This window comes from Vulpes vulpes, chromosome 1 (assembly GCF_048418805.1).
Source record: "Vulpes vulpes isolate BD-2025 chromosome 1, VulVul3, whole genome shotgun sequence".
NCBI lineage: Eukaryota > Metazoa > Chordata > Mammalia > Carnivora > Canidae > Vulpes > Vulpes vulpes.
In genome coordinates, this window is record NC_132780.1 from 4,899,937 (window position 1) to 4,915,719 (window position 15,783).

General features: G+C 45.9%; 1 pseudogene; it reads right to left on the minus strand.

The window, feature by feature from the left end:
• Window positions 1-243: 243 nt before the first annotated feature.
• LOC112928334 (glutaredoxin-3 pseudogene) lies at window positions 244-15,308 on the minus strand (annotated as a pseudogene).
• Window positions 15,309-15,783: the final 475 nt, after the last annotated feature.

Below are 15,783 nucleotides of genomic sequence, written 5' to 3' on the forward strand. Positions count from 1 at the left end.
TGGCTATTCAATCTCTTGTGCTTCCGTATGAATTTTTGGATTGCTTTATCTATTTTTGTGAAACATGCCATTGGAATTTTGTTAGGGATTAGGATTTCGTTATTAACTACATTGAATTTGGAGATGTTTGTCGTATTCTGGTTTTGGAGAAAAAAAATAACATACATTTATTTAGCGCAACTTTTGGAAACTACGCAAACTGTAACTGGGTAAGAAGCATTTTTCTACCACTGATCCATTAAGTCATGAACTGTAATTTTCTTTCAGTTTCTTAATGATACGCACTCATCCAACAAGCTCCCCTTCCACACACAGCTGAGGGTATGTTGGCCGATTTGAGTGAGTTTTTAATTGTCATCGAAATTCTTATTCTCTAATATATCAAATGTCTCATGGTCAGCACTGGTACTATTTAGTATTTCTGGAATTTGTTAGCTGAATGCACATTTTGCTTTCTGTTGTTTTTCATTACATTTCATTACAGAAGTTTTATTTGTCAGTACTTTGGATCTTTCCTCCAATTGGGGAGCGTGGAGGCAAATTGTGTCTAGTTCTTCAGAGGTTTCTGGATCCTTACTTCAGTCAAGCCCTCCTCTGAGCTCTCCAGAAACAGAGCTGGGAATAGATGGGCCAATTGGAGTAAGTTTTGAGGACCTGATGAACTTCTTCACCTTAGAGGATATCAAATCTGCTAAACCAAAAATTATGTTCGTTAAGAATGTCTGCCATCTGCTTGCTGAACCCGCCACATGGCTCCTGAAGAGTTCCTGTCATGAACAACCTGCAGGGAGCAGCCTGGGTGAATTTTTTCAGGCTTGGTTGACATCTTTAGGATGCTTCCTACTGCCAGGTGGAAAGGAACCACCTAGAGGCATGTCCCTGAACTTTTTGGGTCAACTCTAGCGTGTGTGCATCATCTAATCGGTCAGTTTTCTGAGAATTCTTGAAAAACAGAAAAGTGGGAACTCATTTCATACCTTTTAGATATGTCAGGAACAGCTTTAGGTTCCAGCTTTATAGACGACACCTGGGGGTGTTCTTTGGCTCACTCTGCCATTAAGTTGTTCATCTGGGTACACTCTGGAGCCTATGGGGCCTAAAAATAAAGCACAAGGAGGGACTTGGCTCTGAGGTGCAGCAGCTCCTCAAAGTGTGAGGCCAAGCCAACCTCCACCGTTTACTCCCACCAGACCGGGAGTAAATTTATAGACGGCTTTGGGTGGTATGGACATATTAACAATATTCTTCTGAACCATGAGCATGGGTGTCTTTCCATTTATTTGTATTTTCTTCAATTTCTTTTTTTTTTTAAGGTTTTATTTATTTATTCATGAGAGACACACAGAGAGAGAAGCAGAGACACAGGCAGAAGGAGAAGCAGGGGGATCCCTGGGTGACGCAGTGGTTTGGCCCCTGCCTTTGGCCCAGGGCGCGATCCTGGAGACCCGGGATCGAGTCCCACATCGGGTTCCCGGTGCATGGAGCCTGCTTCTCCCTCTGCCTGTGTCTCTGCCTCTCTCTCTCTCTCTCTCTGTGTGATTATCATAAATAAAAATTTAAAAAAAAAAAAAAAAAAAAAAAAAAAAGAAGGAGAAGCAGGCTCCATGCAGGGAGCCCGATGCGGGACTCGATCCCAGGCCCCCGGGGTCACACCCTGAGCTGAAGGCAGATACTCAACCACTAAGCCACCCAGGTGCCCCTTGTTTTCTTCGATTTCATCGGTGGGCAGGTCTTTTGTTACTTTGGTTAAATTTATTCCTAGGTATCTTATTCCTTTTGATACAATTATGAATGGATTTCTTAATTTCTCTTTCTGATAGTTTATTAGTATGTAGAAACACAACACATTTTGTACATTTCTTTTGTATCCTGCAACTTTACTGAACTTGCTGGTTACTTCTGTTTTGGTGGGATGTATAAGGTTCTCTATATACTATGTCATCCCCAAATAGCAACAGTTTTACTTCTTTCTTGTTTGGATGCCTGTTATTTCTTTTTCTTGCCTGATTGCTCTGGATGGAACTTTAAATATCATGTTGAGGGACACCTGGGTGACTCAGCGGTTGAGCATCTGCCTTCAGCTCAGGGCATGTTCCTGGAGTCCCAGCTTCGAGTCCCACATCGGGCTCCCTGCATGGAGCCTGCTTCTCCCTCTGCCTGTGTCTCTGCCTCTCTCTGTGTGTCTCTCATGAATGAATAAATAAAATCTTTAAAAATAATAATAAAGTAAAATAAAATAATATACTTTGATATTGAGGGAGAGGGAGTCGAAAACAACCCCTATACTGGGCCCTCCTCAGTGGCAACTTTTTGTTCCATGGGGTTAAGAAAGACTGAGGATATAAAAATTGTTTGGAAAAAATCCAGATGTGGTTGGTTTGTATGTGGTTACGGGTAGAAGGAATGAAGAAGGGCAGCCTGGGTGGCTCAGCAGTTTAGTGCTGCCTTGGGCCCAAGGTGTAATCCTGGAGTCCCGGGATCAAGTCCCACGTCAGGCTCTCTGCATGGAGCCTGCTTCTCCCTCTGCCTGTGTCTCTGCCTCTCTCTTTCTCTCTCTCTCTCTGTGTTTCTCATGAATGCATAAATTTTAAAAAATTAAAAAAAAAAAAAAAAAAAGAAGGGATGAAGAAGTGAAATGTGAAGGCCCCTTACAGCCTCCATATTGTTTCAGATTATGTTATGGAAGCCTGGAGCGGAGCAAGCATCGCTTGCATTCCTGCTTCTTAGGATTGCTGATGGCCACCTAGTGATAAAGAATGATAAGCAGGAGGAGCAACACTCCTGACGTGTTGGCAAGGATGGCAAACTGTCTCTGTGATCATCCCCATTGGCTGGGCTTGGCTTCAACCTGGTGTGTGACTTGTTCCATAGGAGACCTGGTCCTGCTCTAGCTGAAGGTGTGTCCATTTTGTTTATTGCTTCAAAAATCCAGCTCTTAATTTCATTAATTTTTTTAAATTTTTATTTATTTATTTATGATAGTCACAGAGAGAGAGAGAGAGAGAGGCAGAGGGAGAAGCAGGCTCCATGCACCAGGAGCCCGACATGGGATTCGATCCCAGGTCTCCAGGATCGCACCCTGGGCCAAAGGCAGGCACTAAACCGCTGCGCCACCCAGGGTTCCCAATTTCATTAATTTTTTTGTTTGTTGTTTCTATTTCATTTATTTCTTCTGTGATCTCTATTTCCTTCCTTCTGCTAACTTCGACTTAGTTCTTTTTCTGGTTCCTTTATAGATTGTTTGAGATCTTCTTTCTTTTCTTGGAGATTTTATTTATTTGAGAGAGAGAGCGAGAGAGAGAGCAAGAGAGAAAGCATGAGTGGGGATGAGGGGAGCAGAGGGAGAGGGAGAAGTAGACTCCTGGTTGAGTACGGAGCCTGACACAGGGCTCGATCCCAGGACCCTGAGATCCTGGCCTGAGCTGAAGGCAGATGCCTAACTGCCTGAGGCCCCCAGATGCCCTAAGGTCTTTCTTTTTTCTTAATATAGGTGTTTATTGCTATAAACTTCCCACTCAGTACTGCTTTTGCTGCATCCCACAGGTTTGGTGTGTTGTGTTTCTATTTTCATCTGTTTCAAGATATTTTTCGACTTCCCTTTTTTTAAAAAAATATTTATTCATGAGAGAGAGAGAGGCAGAGACATAGGCAGAGGGAGAAGCAGGCTCCATGCAGGGAGCCCAATGTGGGACTCGATCCTGGGACTCCAGGATCAGGCCCTGGGCCGAAGGCAGGTGCCAAACCGCTGAGCCACCCAGGGATCCCATTGACTTCCCTTTTGATTTCATCCTTGGCCCTTCGGTTATTCAGAGGTGGTTGTATAATTTACACTTAATTGTGAATCTTCCAGCTTTCCTCCTGTTATCAATTTCTAGTTTCATATGATTGTGGTTAGAAAAGATACTTGGTGGGACGCCTGGGTGGCTCAGCGGTTGAGCATCTGCCTTTGGCTCAGGGAGTGATCCCACGGTCCTGGGATCGAGTTCCACAACGGGCTCCCTGCATGGAGCCTGCTTCTCTCTCTGCCTATGTCTCTGCCTCTTTCTCTCCTTCTCTCTTTCTCATGAATAAATAAAAATTTTTTTAAAAGAAAAGACCCTTGGTATGATTTCAATTTTCTTAAATTTGCTAAGTTTGTTGCGTGACCTAACATGATCTATGCTGGAGAATGTTCTGTGTCTGCTGGGGAAGAATGTGTATTCTTCTGGTTGGATGCAATGTCCTGTATTGCCTGTTAGGTCCATTTGATCTAAAGTATGGTTCAAGTCCAATGTTTCTTTCTTTTTTTTTTTTTTAAGTCCAATGTTTCTTTTCTTTTCTTTTCTTTTCTTTTCTTTTCTTTTCTTTTCTTTTCTTTTCTTTTCTTTTCTAAAGATTTTTATTTATTTATTCATAGACACAGAGAGAGAGAGGCAGAGACATAGGCAGAGGGAGAGGGAGAAGCAGGCTCCATGCAGGGAGCCCGATGTGGGACTCGATCCCAGGTCTCCAGGATCACACCCCAGGCTGCAGGCGAGGCCAAACTGCTGCGCCCACCAGGGCTGCCCAAGTCCAATGTTTCTTTATTGATTTTTCTGCCTAGATGATCTACCCATTGTTGAAAGTAGGGGGTATTGAAGTTCCCTACGATTATGGTATCATTGCTTTTTCCTCTCTTCAGAGCTGTTAGTATCTGCTTATTTAGATGTTCTGATGTGGGGTGCATATATATTTACAGTCATTAAATCTTCTTGATGAAATGGACACTTCTATCATTATATAAGGACTTTCCTTGTACTTGTGACAGTTATTAACTTCAGGTCTTTTACCCATATACGTATAGCTCCCTCTGCTTTCTTTTGGTTTCTACCTGCATGGAATATCTTCTTCCATTCCATCACTTTGAGCTTATGTGCATCCTTAAAGCTGATGTGAATCTCTTGTAGGCAACATCTAGTTGTATCTTTTTTTTAAAAAAAGATTTTATTTGTTAATTTGAGAGAGAGAGAGAGAGAGAGAGAGAGCAAACACATGAGCAGGGGGGAGGGGCAGAGGGAGAAGCAGACTCCCCACTGAGCAGGGAGCCCAGTATAGGCTCAGTCCCAGGACCCTGAGATCATGACCTGTGCCAAAGGCAGACACTTAACTGACCGAACCACCCAGGCGCCCCTCTAGTTGTATCCTTTGAAAAGAAAGCTGGTCAGCCACCCTATGCCTTTTGATCAGAGAATTTAATTTACTTACATTTAAAGTAATTATGAGGGCAGCCCAGGTGGCTCAACCATTTAGCGCCGCCTTCAGCCCAGGGCCTAATCCTGGAGACCTGGGATAGAGTCCCAGGTTGGGCTCCCTGCAAGGAGCCTGCTTCTCCCTCTGCCTGTGTCTCTGCCTCTCGCTCTCTCTCTCATTCTCATGAATAAATAAATAAAATCTTTTAAAAAATAAAAAAATAAAGTAATTATAAGAACTTACTAATGCCATTTTATTGTTTTTAAAGATTTATTATTTATTTTAGAGCACACGAGTGTGCAGGTTGGGGGCAGGGCAGAGGGAGGCAGACTCCCCGCTGTGTGTGGAGCCCGATGCGGGGCTCCAGCTCAGGACCCAGGAGACCACGGCTTCTGCTGAAACCGAGTCAGACGCTTAACCGCCTGGGCCAGGCACCCCGTTATTAGTTGCTCTTGTCTATTTTGTAGCTCTTCTTTCCTTTCTTCTTCCTCTTTTGCTGTCTTCCTATGTGAACTGATTTTCCACAGTGGTGTGCTTTGATCCTTTCTCTTTCTCATTTGTGTAATTTCTGTAGGTTTTTGATTTGTGGTTCCCATGAGGCTTATGTAAAACTTCTTAATGACAAGTCTATTTTAAACTGATAACAACTTAATTTTGATCATGCATGAAACTCTATCCTTTTATTCCCCTACATTTTGTTTTTTTAATTGAAGAATAATTGTACAATATTGTACTAGTTGCAGGTGTACAATACAGTGATTCGGTATTAGTATGCATCACAGAACGGCCACCACGGTAAGTCTAGTTGCCATCTATCACCATACAAAGTTGGGATATTCCCTATGCTGTACATTATATCCCCATGTCTTATTTATTTTATAACTGTAAGATTGTACCTCTTAATCCCCTTCACCTATTTCATCCATCCTCCCAATCCCTTCCCTCTGGTAACCACCAGTTTCTTCTCTGTATCTATAAATCTGTTTCTGGGATCCCTGGGTGGCGCAGCGGTTTGGCGCCTGCCTTTGGCCCAGGGCGCGATCCTGGAGACCCGGGATCGAATCCCACATCAGGCTCCCGGTGCATGGAGCCTGCTTCTCCCTCCGCCTGTGTCTCTGCCTCTCTCTCTCTCTCTGTGACTATCATAAATAAATAAAAAAAAATTTTAAAAAAAATAAATAAATCTGTTTCTGTTTTATGTTTGTTTTTTTATTTTTTATTTATTTTTTTAAAAGATTTTATTTATTTATTTATTTTTATTTAGTTATGTTAGTCACACATAACTAAATAAAAATAAATAAATAAATAAATAAAATCTTTCCTGGGTCTCCAGGATCGCGCCCTGGGCCAAAGGCAGGCACCAAACCGCTGCGCCACTCAGGGATCCCCCATGTTTGTTTTTTTAGATCCCATGTGTAAGTGAAATCATACAGTATTTTCCTCTTTCTGGCTTATTTTACTTAGCATAATACTCTCTAGGTCCATCCATGAAATGGCAAGATTTCATTTTTTTTTTAATTTTTATTTATTTATGATAGTCACAGAGAGAGAGAGAGAGAGGCAGAGACACAGGCAGAGGGAGAAGCAGGCTCCATGCACCGGGAGGCTGATGTGGGATTCGATCCCGGGTCTCTAGGATCGCACCCTGGGCCAAAGGCAAGCGCCAAACCGCTGCGCCACCCAGGGATCCCAAGATTTCATTTTTATTATGAATAATATTCTATTGTATATTCTTTTTTAAATGAATAAATGAATGAATTAACTTGACAGAGAGAGAGCGCACAAGCAGGGAGAGCTGCAGGCGGGGGGGTGGGGAGCAGACTCCTCTCTGAGCAGGGTGCCTGATGCAGGCCTTGATCCCAGGACCCTGGGATCGTGTGACCTGAGCTGAAGGCAGACGCTTAACTGACTAAGCCCCCCAGGCGCCCCTCTATTGTTTATTTTACACACACACACACGTGCGCACACGCACACCATCTTCTTTATCCATTCATCTATTGATGGACATTTAAGTTGGTACCATAACTTGGCTATTACAAATAATGCTGCAGTTAACAGGTGCCTGTTTTTTTAGATTAGTGTTTTAGTTTTCTTTGGATAAATACCTACGCGAGGAATTGCTGGATGGTATAGTAGTTCTGCTTTTAATTTTTGTTTTCCATAGTGGCTGCATCAGTTATATTCCATCAACAGTACATGAGGGTTCCCTTTTCTCCACATCCTTCCCAACAGTTATTTCTTGTCTTTTGGATATTGGCCATTCTGACAGGTATGAGGTGATATTGCATCGTGGTTTTGATTTGCATTTTCCCGATGCTTAGTGATGTTGAGCATCTTTGCACGTGTGTATTGGCCATCTTTGTATCTTCTTTGGAAATATGTCCATTCAGGCCCTCTGCCCATTTTTAAATTGGATTTTTTGAAATTCAGTTGAGTTTTTTATTTTCTTCATCAAGTTTTTATTTAAATTCCAGTTAGTTGGGCACCTGGGTGGCTCAGTGGTTGAGCATCTGCCTTTGGCTCAGGTCAGATCCTGGGGTCCTAGGATCGAGTCCCACATCGGGCTCCCTGCATGGAGCCTGCTTCTCCCTCTGCCTGTGTCTCTGCCTCTCTCTCTCTGTGTGTGTCTTTCATGAATAAATAAATAAAATATTTAAAAAAATAAATTAAGTTAGTTAATTAACAACAGTTAATTAGTTAATTAGTAGTTAGTTAACAACAAAAAAATTCCAGTTGGTTAACATACCATGTAGTATTAGTTTCAGGTATAGATTTAATCACAATACTCCGTATTCATCACAAGTGCCCTCTTTAATACTCATCATCCATTTAACCTATTTCCCCACTCACCTCCCCTCCAGCAACCCTGTTCTCTAGAGTTAAGAGTTTGTTTTCTGGTTTGCTTCTTTCTTTTATTTTTCACCCTGTGGTCATGTTTTGTTTCTTAAATTCCACATATGAGTGAAACACATGGTATTTGTCCTTCTCTGACTGATTTATTTTGCCTAGCATAATACTCTCTAGCTCCATCCATGTCATCGCAAATGGCAAGATTTCATTCTTTGTGATGGCTGAGGGATATTCCATTAGATATAAATCCCACATCTTTTTTATCCATTCATCAGTTGATGGACATTTGGGCTCTTTCCATAATTTGGCTGTTGTTCATAATGCTGCTATAAACATTGGGATGCATATGTCCCTTTGAATCAGTATTTCTATATCCTTTGGGTAAATACTGAGTAGTGCAATTACTGGGTCATAGGGTAGTTCTGTTTTTAACTTTTTAAGGAACCTCCATACTTTTTTTTTTCCCCCGAGTGGCTGCACCAGCTTGCATTCCCACCGACAGTGTAAGAGGGCTCCCCTTTCTCTGCATCCTTGCCAACATCTGTTGTTTCTCGTGTTGTTAGTTTTAGACATTCTGGCAGGTGTGAGTGGTATCTCATTATAGTTTTGGTTTGCATTTCCCTGATAATCAATGATGCTGGGCATCTTTTCATGTCTGTTAACCATTTTGTATGTTTTCTTTAGAAAAATGTCTATGTCTTTTGCCCACTTTTTTAAACTGGATTATTTGCTTTTTGGGTGGAGTTTTATAAGTTCTTTATAGATTTTGGATACTAAACAGTTATGTCATGGGGTATCTGGGCGGCTCAGTGGCTGAGCATCTGCCTTGGGCTCACGGTGTGATCCCAGGGTCTGGGAATTGAGTCCCTCATCAGGTTCCCTGTGGGGAGCCTGCTTCTCCCTCTGCCTGTGTCTCTGCCTCTCTTTGTCTGTCATGAATAAATAAATAAAATCTAAGAAAAAAAAAGATACCAAAGAGGTTGTTGCCTGTGTTCTTTCCTAAGATTTTGATGGTTTCAGGTCTCATGTTTAGGTCTTTCATCCATTTTTAATTTCTTTCTGTGTGTGGTGTAAGAAAGTGGTCTGGTTTCATTCTTCTGCATGTTGCTGTCCAGTTTTCCCAACACCATTAATTGAAGAGACTGACTTTTTTCTATTGGAAAAAGATTTGCTTTGTTGAAGATTAGTTGACCATAGAGTTGAGAGTCTATTTCTGAGTTTTCTGTTCCATTCCATTGATCTATGTGTCTTTTTGTGTGTGTGTGTGCCAGTACCATACGTTGTTGAGGGTTTTTATCAAGAATGGATGCTATAGGGCAGCCCTGGTGGTGCAGCGGTTTAGCGCCGCCTGCAGCCCAGGGCGTGATCCTGAAGACCTAGGATCGAGTCCCACGTCAGGCTCCCTGCATGGAGCCTGCTTCTCTCTCTGCCTCTCTCTCTCTCTCTGCATCTCTATGAATAAATAGATAAAATCTTTAAAAAAAAAAATAAAACCATTACACTAATAAATGTGAAATCAATTATAAAAAAAAGAATGGATGCTATACTTTGTCAAATGCTCTTTCTGCATCTATTGAGAGGATCATACAGTTCTTACCATTTGTTTTATTAATGTGGTGTATCACTTTGATTGATTTGTGAATATTGCACTACCCTTGCTATCCAGGGGTAAATCCCACTTGATTGTGGTGGATTATTAATATATTGTTGGATTCAGTTTGCTAGTATCTTGTTGAGAATTTTTGCATCCGTGTTCATCAGGGATATTGACCTGTACTTCTTTTTTTTAGTGGAGCCTTTGTCTGGTTTTGAAAACAGTGTAATATTGGCCCCATAGAATGAATTTGGAAGTTTTCCTTCCATTTCTATTTTTTGGAATAGTTTGAGAAGAATAGATGTTAACTGTTACTTATTTATGTGCTTATAAATATTTAAATACAAAAATATATTTATTTATAATATTTATAAATGAATGAATGAATGAATAAAGCAGGGCTTGAACTCATGACCCTAAGATCAAGCCCTGAGCTGAGACCAAGAATTGGAAGCTTAACCAACTGAGTCACTCAGGCCCCCCAGGTATTAACTCTTTAAATATTTGATATAATTATCTTGTTAAGCCATCTGCCCTTGGATTTTTTAAAATTTTTATTTATTTATGATAGTCACGGAGAGAGAGAGAGAGAGGCAGAGACACAGGCAGAGGGAGAAGCAGACTCCATGCAGGGAGCCCAATGTGGGATTCGATCCCGGGTCTCCAGGATCACGCCCTGGGCCAAAGGCAGGCGCGAAACCGCTGAGCCACCCAGGGATCCCTGCCCTTGGATATTTGTTTGTTGGGAGATTTTTGATTACTGACTCATTTCTTTGCTGGTTATCAGTGTGCTGAAGTTTTCTATTTCTTCCTGTTTCAGTTTTGGTAGTTCATATACTTCTAGGAATTTATCCATTTCTTCTATATTGTCCAATTCGTTGGCATATAATTTTCATTGTTATTCTCTTATAATTGTTTGTGTATCTGTGGTATTGATTGTTATTTCTCCTCTCTCATTTGTGATTTTATTTATGTGGGTCCTTTGTCTTTTCTTTTTGGTAAGCCTGGTTAGGGGGTTATTAATTTTGTTATTTTTTTCAAAGAACCAGCTCCTGGCTTCATTGAACTTTTCTACTGTTTTTTGTTTGTTTGTTCCTCTATCATTTATTTCTGCTCTAATGTTTTTATTATTTCCCTTATTCTGCTGGCTTTAGGCTTTGTTGTTCATTTTCTAGCTCCTTTAGGTATAAGCTTAGGCTGTTTGAAATTTTTCTTGTTTCTTGAGCTAAGATGGCAGCGTAGTAGGAGGATCCTAGGTTGCTTCCTCCCTCAAATGCAGCTAACTCTCAAATCATTCTGAGCACTCAAGAAATTGACCTGAGGACTAACAGAACAAACTACACAACTAGGGGGAGAGAAGAGACCACTTCAAGGAAGAAAAAAAAAGTGCAGAGACATGGTTTGTGGGGGAAACAGAGAAAAGCAGAAGAGAGAAGAGCACATGAAGATACACACGAGGAGACCACCTCCCCGAAGCCACTGGCTCTGAAAACGAGAGGGGCTGAATTTAGTTAGTTTTTGCAATCAACGGGGCTCAAAGACTGGGGCTTCAGATGTCCTCAGGCTTGGCTTTTGGGAGCACATCTGTGAAGAGTTGGTGTTGCCTCTCTGGAGGCAAAAGAACCAGTAGGCGCCATTCCCCTTCCCGGCCCCTCAGCACCAGTGCAGAGACAGACACCTGCTGAGGGCAACTAACCAAGACATGGGCCGTTTAGCCTGCCTGCTAAATTCCATGTCCCTGTATCCTGCATGACTGCCCTTCTGGGTCAAACCTGCATCAGTCCTGGTGCAGAGTCCCTTTCCCAGAAGACCAGTGCAGGTCCCTGCCACACCAGGTCTCTGAAGTTTGGGAATTTTAAAAGGCAGCAAAAATAAATAAATAAATAAATAAATAAATAAATAAATAAAATAAAATAAAAGGCAGCAAGCCTGGCTAGTGTAGAGCCCAAGGTATGCTGTGCTGCTTCAGGCAACCAAGCAGCCCAGAGACAGTATGAATCCAGTTGATCTGAAAAATGCCTGTGATGCCTGAAGGGAAATTATTCGTTTCACTGAAAGTGCTTCCCTGAGAGCAGCAGGCACCGACTCCCCTCTCCAGGGACAAAGGAGCGGGCTGGCACCATTTACTGCCTCTGCTCCTTCACATAAACCAACTTCAGTAAACAGTACCGCGCCAGCACTGGCTGCCTAACCTGCTTACACCAAGCCCTGCACCCCTGCGCTCTGCTAGGACTGGTTTCCTCTGGCAAGTGTGCCTGAGAACCAGACCAGCAGGCCCCTGCCCCAGAAGACCAGCACAAACTTCCACACGCACCATGTCTTCTGACCGCAGAGTTCCACAAAGCTTCAGTTCTAGTGGAAGTAGCATCAGGTCTCTTTTAGCAAGCAGACCAGAGGACACCTAGTTAAAACTCATCACACCCTGGCCAATGTCCAAACGCCCCCCACTGCAGGCAAGGAGAAACTCTGCAGAGGACAGACCCGCGGGAAGGAGCAGCCTGAACAGCAGCAGGGTGCACGCAGCACACACCAGAGACACTTCTGAGGCTCCAGGCCCTGGACAGTACATGACCTCTTCTTCATAAAGCCATTACTCTGAGGAGCAGGAAACACGCCTTCCCAATGCAGAGAAAAAGACAGAGACCTAGACAAAATGCCAAGATGGAGGAATTCATCCCAAAAGAGAGAATAAGAAAAGGTTACGGCCAGGGACCTAACTGAAACAGATATAAATAATGTGACTGATCCAGACTGTAAAGCAACAATCATGAGGAGATTAGCTGGTCTTGAGAAAAGCATGGGAGGCGTCAGGGAGTCCCTTACCGCAGAGATAAAAAAGCTAAAATCCAATCAGGGCAAAATATAAAATACAATAACTGAGGTTCAAAACCAACCGGAGGTAATGACCACAAGGATGGAAGGAGCAGAGGAATGAAAAAGTGATGTAGAAGATAGAATCATGGAAAACAATGAAGCTGCACAAAAGAGAAAAAGAAAATCTTGGATCACGAAGGCAGAAGCAGGGAGCTCAGAGACTCCACTAAATAACATTTCTATCGTAGGTGTCCCAGGAGAAGAGAGCGATAAAGGGGTAGAAGGTTTATCTGAGGAAATTATAGCTGAAAACGTCCCACATCTGAGGCAGGGAAACAGACCTCCAAATCCAGGAAGCACAGGAAACTACCATCAAAATCAGCAAAACAGGCCGACGCCAAGACATGTTGTAGTTACTTTTACAAAAAGAAGAGACTAAAGAAAAAATTCGAAAAGTAGCAGGACGAAGGAAGTCCCTGACTTACAAGGGAAGACCAAGAAGGTTAGCGGCACCGTGTTGGACAGTCGTGCACAGTCTCCCCCGACTGGAATGGTCAGCCTCTGGGCCTCTGGGCCTCTGGGCCTCTGGGCCTCCGGGCCTCCGGGCCTCCGGGCCTCCGGGCCTCCGCAGAGTGTCTCTTAGTCTGGGCCTTCCGCAGTCATCTGGGGGTAGGATTATTTTTGTTTCCTCTGGGCAGCTAGACCGGCATGGGTTAGATACCCTTCTGACTTACTCCTTCTGTGTCTCTCTTGAAAGAATGTAGCATGGGCCACCCGTCAATGGCCTCAGGACGGAAGATGGCTCCTCAGGCTTTTCTTTTCGTTTTTTTTTTTTTTTTTAATATTTTCTTTATTTATTAATGAGAGACACACAGAGAGAGAGAGGGGCAGAGACACAGGCAGAGGGAGAAGCAGGCTCCATGCAGGGAGCCCGACGTGGGACTCGATCCCGGGTCTCCAGGATCCTGCCCTGGGCTGAAGGCGGCGGCGCTAAACCGCTGAGCCACCCAGGCTGCCCTCCTCAGGCTTTTCCAGTCTTCTCTTGCCGCCTTCACCAAGCGTCTTCTACGGTACTTGGTTGCCTTTCCTTCTTGACCAAGCAGACGGTGTAGGTCGCATCGTCAGGTTGTGTGCCCGCCAAGGGAGACCCAACACAAGGCCTGGGGGCAGGAGGTTGCTCTGGGAGGTGACCTCAGGGTGTGCTCCAGTGGGGAACTGGGGAACGAAGGGAGGTGGAAGAGGAAAGTGAGAAAGGCACGGGGGTGGCCAGCTGGGCCTGGGTGCCCCCGGGCACCGTCTCACAGTGTGGAATTCACCTCGGGGCTGACCCAGCAGAAGTCAAGGAAGCTGGGGTCTGGGGGATCCCTGGGGGGCCCAGAGGTTTAGCACCAGCCTTTGGCCCAGGGCGTGGTCCTGGAGACCCGGGATCGAGTCCCGCGTAGGGCTCCCTGTCCCTGCCTCTCTCTGTGTGTGTCTCATGAATAAATAAATAAAATATCTAAAAAAAAAAAGAAAAAAAAAAAAGGAAGCTGGGGGGGGGCTTCTGTATTGCTCGAGGCTTGGCCTGTGGACCCGCACTCCTCGCGCCCTCGCAGTGAGCCTAAGAGCGGCTCAGCAGCCCCTGGGGGCGGGGAAGGCCTGGGAACCCTGAAGAGTGATGCAGGGGTCCGAGGAGGGGGGATCATCTGCCCCAGCTTCAGGGAGCGCAGGTCAGATTTCCGGGGGGTGGGGCAGGGCTTTTATGATCCCGGAGGCAAGGGCGGGTGAGCATCAGAATCAGAAGCAGAAAAAATACCCTCAAGTTTCTGACACGTACCCTTCAAGCCATTGGGGTTTGGATGTCCAACGGGGTTCAGAGGGCATCTGAACTTTTTTTTCTTTTAAGATTTTATTTATTTCTTTATGAGAGACAGAGAGAGACAGAGACAGAGACAGAGACAGAGACACAGGTAGAGGGAGAAGCAGGCTCCATGCAGGGAGCCCTGGGCCAGGCTGCCCTGAACTTGTTTTTTTAAAAAGATTTTATTTATTTATTTATTTATTTATTTATTTATTTATTAGAGAGAGAGAGAGAGAGCACAGACGGGAGGGACCGAGGGAGCCCGATGCAGGGCTCGATCCCAGGCCCCGGGAGCATGACCTGAGCTGAGGCAGACTCTTAACCGACTGAGCCCCCCTGGGCCCCGCGCTTGAGTTCTCACCCTGGCCCCAGGTTAGCCAAAGATTGCGGAGGGCGGGGGAAGGCAGTGAGGGGAGGGTGCTGGGAGCCCCCGGGAGCTGAGCAGCAGTGGGGACCCTGGTTGGCTCTGTGGGGGCGAGATGCCCATCCCCGACTCCTCACCCCGGCCGGGGCGCCCCTGGCTCCCTGCACTTGCTGCGGGCCGGGGCGACACCGGGAGACATGCCCCGCGGGGCCGGCTCTCCTTTCAGTATGCAGAGGGGGTGCGGAGCCCCGGGGTCACATGTGCCAGGCGACGAGGGGTCTCTGCCCCCGCCTGCTCACGCCCCCGGCCGCCACTTGCCATCACGGGGCAGTTTCCCACCTTGGGAGCAGCCCCCAGCCACCCCGGGGGGCAGAGGGTGGGCCCCGCGCTCACAGTGGGCAGGGTGGCCTTCCTCTGCGTCCCCCAGGGTGTGCTCCAGAGCGGGGGCGCCCCGTGGGGGCCTCACCCCAAGGGCCGCAGAGCTACCCCTCCTGGGGGGCGGCCTGCGGTGTGAGCTCAGCGGACACTTCAGGGGAGCGCCGGGCGGTGGGGCCGCAGGAGAGGACGCCGGGGTCAGGGCCGGGGCACACGGCGGGGCACACGGCGGGGCACAGGGCCCGCGAAGGCTCCAGAACCATGGCGTGGAGCCGAGCCCGGGGGTCCTGCGGCTCCAGGACCCCGCCGCCCCCCTGAGCCGGAGAGGGCGAGGCGGCTAAATCCACGGGTGGAACTGCGGCGCGAGGCCACCAGGTTCAGCACTTGCACTTGGACCCTTGGTTTTCTCTCTCGGGTCGGGTGATTAGGCCCGGGGCCCCCCCAAAGAGGCCCTAGACAGAGGACTCCTTTCTGTTTCATAGGTGGGAATCAGAGGCCCAGAGGAAGACTGTTCTATGCCCAGGCTTGCGGGGCATTGGCTGAGCCTGAATCCCAGCTGAGCCTGAGTCCCGCAGGGGGTGGGCAGTAGGGGTGCGGGACCAGCAGGTTCTGTCGCCCGCAAGCAGGGTCACCTCTGGCAGGTAGTGACCTCTCTGAGCCCCAGGGCCCTCGCTTGTGAGCTCCCAGATGTTACCTAACACCTGGTGGGTACCGCCCGTGACCGAGGGGCCCCCGCTG